The sequence below is a fragment of the Vombatus ursinus genome, unplaced genomic scaffold (genome assembly GCF_900497805.2).
Source record: "Vombatus ursinus unplaced genomic scaffold, bare-nosed wombat genome assembly UNPS02014793.1, whole genome shotgun sequence".
Classification (NCBI taxonomy): domain Eukaryota; kingdom Metazoa; phylum Chordata; class Mammalia; order Diprotodontia; family Vombatidae; genus Vombatus; species Vombatus ursinus.
The window spans coordinates 19,658,155-19,668,176 of NW_020954571.1; positions in this window are offsets into that span (position 1 = coordinate 19,658,155).

Sequence of the window (10,022 nt, forward strand, 5' to 3'; positions counted from 1 at the left end):
CATTCCTTTGTACTCTCTGTCCCTCGTGCCTGGAGTGCTTTCTCTTCTCATCTCTGCCTCTTTAGAATCTCTGGCTTCCTTCAAGATTCAGCTCAAATGCCACCTACCACAGGATGCCTTTCTCCATCTTCCCATCTACTAATGCCTTCCCTTTTAAGGTTATCTTCCTTCTACCCTAAATGTAATCTTGTTTCCAGGTACATGTACATATATGTTTATATATGTACACACAAGCATATTCATGTTGTGTCTCCCATAAGAATGTAGGTTCCTTGGAGAAAGGATCTGGGTTTGTTTGTCTTTTTTTTTTCCCTCATCTCCGTGCAGTTCCTGGCAAATAGTAAGTACTTGATACTTCTTTGTTGGCTTGTTGATTAATATTTTTTATTTCGATGAAATACTATTCAAATACATCTTTTGCTTAATTCTTCATTTGTAATGTGTTGTAAACTGTTCACACCCACCATTGCCCATTGGGTGTTCCTATACTTCAATTCTTCATAGAATGCAGTGTTTCCCAACTTTAAATCATGCAACATCATCAGAAAACCAGTGATGATTTAAAAAAAAAAAAAAGCCTTTTCTTTCAGAGAGAAGCAGCTCAAGAAACAAAGATCTACATACCCTCTAGTGAAGCTGGGGGCATTTAAGGAAGCATTCTTTGTTCCAACACCTTTCAGCTTCAGAACAAATACGGAATGTCAGTGATGTCTTAGGTTCAGCTTGCAAGATGCTTAAGACACACAAAACACTCCCAGAGACCTTTAGTGATAACTCTGTAGAAAATGCTTCTTATTTGCTGATCGGTCTTGTAGGGATTCATCCTGGCTATGTATAGACACAAGTAAATATAAGCATTCAATTTAAAAGTACCCATGTTGATTATGCTAATTAAATAAGCCAATTATGCTAATTAACTGACACAAATGTTTTAGATAGATACGAATCAGAGCCCTGTCTGTTACCACTTAACTTAAACACAATTATATTGTTAAAAGTGAATTTCTAAGTGAAATCCTGCCAAAATATTGAAATCTTTTACCATGTCTGTTACCCTGCTTCCTTCTTGTGCGTTTAAAGGAAAAAGATATAAAAGTATATTTCGTTTAAAAAAAAAGACCTATTAAACTGAGTGTTGTGGATTTGTGTGTGCGTGTGTGTGTTTCCACTTCAGTTCTAGTAATTAGAGAATTTCAGCTTCAAGGAAAGTCACCTTGACTTTCGGAACTAAACAAGGCCTGAATGATATGCTAATTAGGACACATCTCTTTGAAAACTGTCTAAATGGTTGAATACATTTTTTTAAGCATCCCAAAGGTTTAAATAGCTCACATAAAGTTCTTGCCTTGGTGGGGTTTTTTTTCCTCCTCCTTTTCCTAAAGAGAGTTGGTTGGTCAAGTTGATCCCTTGTTGTTGAAATTCAATCAAGGGCATTAAAGTGTAAACCAGTTGGAAAAACAAAGAGCTTAGGGAAATCAGTTGCTTAAACAACAACAAACAAGCACTCTGTAATCTTCTTAGAGAAATTAATGAAGGGAAAACCCCCCTCAGCTTGGGTGGATAATGATCCCCAGCTCTCAAATAACAGGCCTGGGAGGTTTAGGAGGAAGGTGAGAATTAAGAAAGCAGGATTAAACTTAACTTCAACAAGAACAAAAAGAAATTTGGGGATCTAAGATCACAGCTACCCCACTTTAAGTAGGAAGAGTTATTTCTAAGGGCCAGTGAGGCCTAATCCCCTATGCAAATCTCTTTAGATTTAAGTTTGCCTAAGTGTTTTATTTCTTTGCATACAATTAACAAGCGAAGTTTATACCTCTGAAATGCTAACTACTTCAAAGCACTACCCAGCTAATTATATCTATGGGAGTAAATATGTTTATCAAATGTGTTACGTTTTAATACATATTTATTCATCTGCTAGCATTATCGAAAACCTTCAAATGAAATCTCCCTTTTCCAGGTTAGCCTGGAGGGCCTTGCAAAGAAACTTTTGTAAATGAAATTTTACCTGTGTTTTAGCAGCTTGGAACCAATTTCCTTGATGATGCTGCTGGCAAAAAATCCTATTTCTCTTCAAAATTTTGAGTTTTGAGTTTTTTAACTAGTATGAAGGGGAAAAAAAACTTAGGCAATGAGTTTTAAAGTGGCTAAATATGTTTACTTTTATTTTCATTCTTGAGTTTACGTTAATTACCACATTATTATTATTAAAGTAAATTTTAATAAATACTATATTGGCCAGTCAAAAAGCATTTATTAAGTGGTACATAGTAGACACTAATAAAGATTTATTGATTGACCCTTGATTGATTGCTTATTATATGTCAGGCACTGTGCTAAGTGCTGAGGATACAAAAAATGAGGGCGAGGAGGGTACCATTTGCCCCTGCCTCAAAGAGCTCAAATTCTAAAGGGAAACATAATACGTAAATATTCAAATAGCTACATACAAAGCACATACAGAGTACATGGTACTCTGGTGCCATGAAAGGAAGGAGAAGGCATTAACAACAGAGGAATCAGGAAAGCTCTCTTACAAAAGTTGGGATTTGAGCTAAGCCTGGAAGGAAACTACAAAAGCAAGAGGCAAGGATAAGAAAAGAGACCATTCCTGGCATGGGGACAACTTGTGCAAAAAGGCAAGGCAAGGAGAGATGTGGGGTCCTACTCTAGGAACTGCAAGTTGGCTTAGTATAAGTGGATCATACAGTTCGAGGGGGAGAGAGGTTAGTCACAAAGAAGGCACGAAAGATAGGATGGGGCCAGGTTATGATAGCTTTTAAATGCCAAACAAATGACTTTATATCTGATCCTGAAGGTAAACTGGTTCTCTTTGAGTAGAAGGTAGTATGCAGTCATCCTTACGCTTCAGAAAAATTATCTTGGCAGCTAAGTGGAGGATGGTTTGGAACTGGAAGACCAGTTTCATGGCTATAGCAGTAGTCTAGAATAGAAGTGAAAAGGGCCTGAAATAGTATTGTAACTGTATGAGTGAGAGAAGGGACTTGTAAGAAAGATGTTATGAAGGTGGAAAGGACAAATTCTGGCCATGGGATACGTGAGGTGTGTGCAGGTGAGGAGTTTCAGACCTGGATGGCTGGGAGGTGATCTCAGTTAACTCATCAGTAAGATGGGGTTGATAATAATAGCACCTGCCTCATAGGGAAATTCAGAAGTGGAGAGGAAGTAGGTTTTGGGGAAAGATAATAAGTTCAATTTCGAGCAATTTGAGTTTGAGATGCTAACTACATCCACTTTGCAATGATCAAGAGGTGGTTGAAGATGTGTGACTGAATCTCAATAGAAAAGATAAGGGTGGATATATGGCTCTAGGAAGTACCAGCATAGAGATGAAAGTTGAACATAGCTATAGGAACTGATAAAGTCATGAAGTGAAAAAGCAGAGTGAAAAGAAAAGGGGGCTCAAGACAGAGTCTTGAATTCATATTTTAAAAAATCATCTACAACAATAAATAAAAATGTTATCGAATTCTCAGGGACAGTTCTTCCCAATTCTTCCCAAGTTTGAAAGTTTCTCTGATGTGTGTAGTGGGTATGTTAATGATAATAATAACAACAAAAACCTTTAGGAGAGCTATTGCATAATGGATAGATCTCCAATCCTTAATTTAGGAAGACTTGTGTTCAAATCCTACCTGAGATTCTTACAGTGTGCATGAACCTGAGCAAGTCACTCAATCTCTCTTAGCCTCAGTTAACTCATCTGTAAGATGGAGTTGATAATAATAGTACCTACTTCCTAGGTTTGTGGTGGAGGAGCAATGGAGATAATTATATAAAGTGCTCTGTAAGCCTTAACACACTATGTGAATGGTGAGCTATTGCTATATACATAATTAATCAAGCATTTATAAGGAGTTCACTATGTGTCAAGAGCTGGAGAAACACAGATAAAAGCTCTCTGGGGACTTACATCTAATGGTGAAGAGACCAGAGACTTCAAACACATAGGCCATTGTAGCCTGCAACACTACAGAGTCAAGCCTGAATGAGATTAAAATGTAAATGGGAAATATTTAGCAAAATAAATAAAAATAAAATTGAACATAGATAATGTGAAAATGTAGTTTTCTAAGTCAACATGTAGCCAGCAAAGATTCGTAGGTATGGTTTATTTTGGCCCATTTCTTTTTTTTTTAAATTAATTAATATATTTTTAGTTTTCAATAATCATTTCCATAAGCTTTTGAGTTTTAAATTTTCTCCCCCTCCCTCCTCACCTCCCTCCCCAAGATGGCGAGCAATCCGGTAGTGGCCCATTTCTGAGTATGACAACACTGGTGTAGACAACATGTATACATCCCTCCACTTTGGCCAGGATCCCCATCTCCTTTCCACTGAAAGCCTAGATTCTGTCCACCCACCCATCTTGGGCTCTGACTGGTGATGGTAAGTTTATGTTTAATCTTACCCAGAAGCAGACCTCTTCTTCATTGTTTCCAAACGTGCCACCTTGTAATGCCCTTCACTCCTGGTCTCTTTTCACCACCATTAGAACATAAGCTTGTTGAAGGTACAGATTGTCTTGCTTTTATTTGTATTTGAAGCATCTAACACAGTGTCTGGTACATAGTAACAGCTTAATAAATGCTCTATTTATCTAATCTACAGATATATACAAAACAGATACACAGTAACTTGGGAGGAAGTACTACTTGCCTGGGGGTTGGGAGAGAGATGAAGAAAGATCTCAGGTAGAAGGTGGTACATAAACTAAGTCTTGAAGGAAACTCTTAGACATAAGTGTAATAGCATAGATTCTGAATCCAAAATCTGGGATTCAGAGCTGGTATTGCTCAGCTAGATTCCCCCCAAAAAATACATGGGTCAGGAGACAGGAGACCAGCGTCCTTGTCCCAGCTCTGCAAAAGCTTATTGTAAAACCTTGAGTTGGTAATTTCATTTCTCTGGGTCTGTTTATCTATCTATTACCTAGCATAAACACCACCTACCCTAACTAGGGAAAGTAATGTGAGGATTATAGAACTGAGAAATAAAAGGGACCTCAGATTAATCTAATCCAAACCTATCAATTTAAAGTCAGTCAATAAGTATTTTATTAAGTTCCTCCTTGTGCCAGGCACCATGCTAAGTGATAGGGGGATACAAAGTTAGGCAAAAGACAACCCTTGCCTTCAAGGAGCTCACATTCTCATGGGGGAGAAAACATGCAAAGAAGTATATACAAACAAGCTATATACAGGATAAATTCTAGATAATTAGCAGAGAGAAGGCACTAGCATTAAGGGGGATTGCGAATGAAAGGCTTCTTGTAAAATGTGGGGCTAGGTGGCTCAGTGGATAAAGGGGCAGACTTGGAGTCAGGAAGACTCATCTTCATGAAGTCAAAGCTGGCCTCAGGTACTTACTAGCTGTGTGACCCTAGGCAAGTCACTTAACCCTGTTTGTCACTTAACTCAGTTTCCTCATCTATAAAATGAGCTGGAGCAGGAAATGGCAAGGATCTTTGCCCAAGAAAACCCCAAAATGGTTTCACAGAAAGTTGGACACAACTGAAAAAACAACTTCTTAGGCCCATCCTCTGTCCACCTGGTTGCCCCGTTATTAAGTAGAAGCATTGATTATAGATATGGGACTATAAGAGGATGCAGCCCAAAGACATAAGTAGCCTGGATGAAACTTCCGCCCCCAAAGCTCTATCAGAAGCAGCCCAGCTCTTGTCACCATATCCTTAATGGGAGATAATGAGAAATCTGAAAAACTGCCTTTTTCCTTTTTCTAGCTAGCCCTCTCCATCCAAGCAGTGGGAGCCAGTCCCTGTTGTACGCTCCCACTCAGCTCCCTGGACCAAAAGGCCCTAGTGACTCTCTTTGGGCTCTTTCAATCGAACTTAAGCCAACTATCCTGACCCTGATTCACCTCATTAACTCAGCTAGATTTCACTTACCACTAACACTGAACTGCTTGGAGGGAAATAGAGAGCCCCTTCCTCAAGGCACCCATTCAGCCTTCCCTCCCCGACCCAGACCTCTAGGGCTTAGCACAGCTGCTTCTCTTCTCTCCTCCTTTTCCCCAGGGCTGCCTCTTCATGCCTCTTACAAGGAAAGGCTCTCATTGCCTTGGAGCCAGGCTCTTGGCCTTCCAAGGTGACAATTAGCTAATTTGATAAACTCATTTTATTCATGTGCTAATGGCAGAAGGTTATGGGAGTTCTTCCGGGCCCTCCTTCGGTTCCTAGACCACATGTGTATTAGAACAAGTCTTCTCCAGACATTTCTTATTTCTGGTTTCCTCTGGAATTGTGTTTAGTTGTATAAACTTAATGAAATAATAAAAGTGTATAAATCAGCATAGATAAGATGTGGTATTAAAACTCTCACTCATATAAATGTAATTTAGTAAATAACAGTATTATTTAATTATTGTCGCTTTATTTTATTATTTATGTTATTTTGTTATTTTATTAAGTAAATAATATTTTAAATGTATTATATATTATCCATTGTATCATAAATATATGTGCTGCTTCTCTTCAAAACTATTCCAAGATTATTACAACAACCCCTTTCCACCTTCTCAGTTTCATTAAAAAGGCTACCATCCCTGGGCCAGAGTCTCTTGAACTATGAAAGACTGTTCATGAGATGAGTGGGTGGATGGTAGGGCAAAATGATGAAGCATGTTGGCACCCTGGTCAGGGTTTGAAAATTGAGGCCCCCTGTGTTACTGTTCCCTTTAATATTTGAACTCTCAGTATTACAATCTCAGCTATCCCAAAATAAGTACCATGGAGAGTTGAATTTTCCAGGATTTAAAATGTGAATTTACACAAACTAGTATTTAAAAGGGTCCCTCTCTCCCTCATTGTGTGTTTTTCCCTGAATAGTTGCCTTCTTTTTCCTGGTCCTTAGTCCTAGGTCTGGTGGATGGAATACTTGGGGAACCATTTTAGGCCCATGAACTACATACATGGATGTATAAATAAACCTCCCTACATAGATGTCAGAAAGGTAATGTGACTCAGGGTTTGAAATTAGGCAGAGTTGGGTAACTATGTGACCTTGCCCAAGTCAAGTCATCTTCTCTTTTTGAACCTTATTTTCTTCAAACTAAAATGGGAATGAAAATTCTTGTACTACCTACCTCTGGGAGCTATTAAACACAAAGTGCCTGTAAACCAGACAGGGCTAAGCAAATCAACATCTTCTCTGCAATGCAATTTAGAATCTTAAAGAGCTGCCTGAGGCACAGAGAATTTGAGTGCCTAGTCTAGAATTACCCAGCCAGAACATGTCAGAAGTAGGACTGGAACCTAGGCCTTCCAGGGCTCTGAGAGATTCTAAGCCACCAACGTACTCTGCATCTGAAGTTTCTCAGTGATGAAATCACAGATCTGTTTTTCTTTTAAACTACTATATAAGTAATTGCACATTATTATATGGTTTTTGGGGAAAGGATTCATTTCATTTTTTCCCTTAAACTAATTAACTAATCCATTTCATTTCAATAAGGGCTTATTAAGTATCTCTCCAGCACTTAGCACAGGCCTGCTTGCTGTCTACTATGTGCCAGGTTCTATGTTCCATGATGCAATCCAAAGACAAAAAAGCCAACATAGCCATGGTCATCAGACAGCTCACATTCTAATACAGAAGGGGCCACAGATAAGTAAGTACAAAACATATAAAAACTAAATGCAAAGTTATTTGTTGGGGCGGGGAGACAGTGCTGAGAACAAAGGGGATACAGAAAAGTCTGGTATAGAAGTTTTCATCTGAGCTGAGCCTAAAGACAGGTAGGGATTTTAAGAGACAGAGGCAAGGGGAAGCATTCCAGGCATGGGCTACAGCCTAGGCAAAGGCATGGAAGCAGGAGATGCCATGCACAGGGAGAACAGCAAGTGTACCAATTTCTTATAAATATGAGCTTTTCTTCCCTGCTGTTGAGATCATATTTAAAGGTTAATGCCCTGCTCTTATTCCCCCATTAAAACAAATACTTTATAAGGGAATGCTTTTCTACATAGTATTTTTTTTTGCCACATGTTTAAGGTAGTGGAAGAATCAAGGAAATGTAATTTATGACTCTTCAAAGTGTTTAGGGACAGACAGTGCACATCTTGCACCTTAAAGTATAAAATGAGATCAAATTCAGCGGAAATCATTCCATGCTACACTCCAGGGTAAAATTTATTTTACTAATTTGTGAGAAAGAACACTTAAAAGGGGAGTTTTGCATAGAGATAACTTCTTGTCATGGAAGTCTACACGAATAGCTCTTTGTGGAAAGGAGCTATGTGGATCCATACGGATGACTAGATTTATGGGCAAATCAAAGCATTTTCCAGGGAGTAGTTGAGGCTGCCTGGTGGTTTTGATAGAAACCTGTCTGGGGCACCCTTAGGTGGCCTCTAGGACTTCACAGTGGACACTGACAGAGTGCTTTCTGTCCCAAAGCTAGCTCCTCCTAGCTCCTCCCAGCTCCCTCGCCAAGCCTGAATATCAGACAGACAGACAATGGTGCTGGCTCCAAAGCCAGTTGTGACAGTCTCTTGACCAACCAATACCTAATTCTGATCCCTGCTCTCTTGTGAGGTTTTCCTGAATCTCAGGGAAAGGTGTCCCTCTGTATTGTCCTTGTCCACCACTCTCATCAGTCTGGCCTCCAGGAATCCCTGCACCCTTTTTGGCCCTTGCCTAAGACCCCAGGTGCAGGCTACAATCCAGACGGGAAGAACTTCAGTGGGACTGACAGATTTCCTCCCCTTAGTCCAGTTCTTGCTAGTAACTCCCTCCTTCCAGCCCCTCAGCCTCTTGGGACAGCAGGAGATTTGGGGGTGGGGAAACAGCTTGGAGTCTTCCATAGCGATCTGAGAGCCCCCAGGCAGGGCCTTCCCTTCCCTGGGCACAAATAGGGTAACTGAATAGTGACCCCCTACCTTCAGACCCCTCTCTGAGAGCTTGACCTGCCCCCTCTCTTTCACTAGCTAATGGGGAGGGGGTGTATGTGATAGTGACAATAACACTTACATCTCCATAGTTATTCATCGCTGAAAGCGTTTCTGAACCCATGAAAGGGGAATTGTTTTGTTTCATTTTGTTTTGCTTCTTCATATCAGTGAAGGGCCTTTTAAATCTCCTCTTTGGAAGGACAGGCTTTAATAAGCATGCAGGAGAGAGCATTGCACTGTGTGGGCTTCCTAAAGACCATATGGGCAAAAAGGCACATTATGTGGCTACAACTGCCCTTCTTGTCATCCCCAATCATACTTGCTCTAATCCTTGTTTTAATTTACTCTGCTGGTACCGCACCAATCCTGCCAGTGCAGTCCTCAGGGCCCCTTCATTCCTACCGCTTATGACAAGGAATATGCAAAGGCACAATTATTCATCCACTAAGGTGACAGAGGAGGGCTCTGCTTGGGAATATGTTTCCAGGCTTCCAGCATTTTAATGTCAGCTGTTACAGCAGCACTTTGCAGTTTGCAAACAATTCTACAGGGACCTTTTTTTTTTTGGTGGGGGGGTGGGAGGGTTGGCAGGGAGGAGGGGGGGTGGGGAAAGTAAAGTATTTTGATCTTGGAAAGTGATGAGTCTTGAACTAGCCTAAAAGTGAATCTCCATTGATTCAGAACCACAAACTGTGAAGGTTTTAGACACAGGTCTTAGACAAAGTGAGGACCACACTTCCATTCAGCCGGCTCATTGGATTTTTTTTTTTAATCAGTTGAAATTCTCTCCCTCCTGCCCTCCCCTTTCCTGTTTTGCCTCCAACAAAGAGAAGGACATTGAGCCAGCCCTATTAATTCGCACAGGTTTGGTATTGTTTACATTCAGATGTGTACCACATTCCTGAGGACTAAAAGAAAACAGCCCAAGTATAGCATTCAGCTCTTCGAGTCCATGATGTATTTCATTTGCTACGGTCAGAGCCATCTTAACAATGCCTTTCATTTTCTTATGGCCTAAAATGGTTTTCTTTCTGTGAGGCCATTCTTTAAAAAAGAAAGAAAGAAAGAAAGAAAGAAAGAAAGAAAG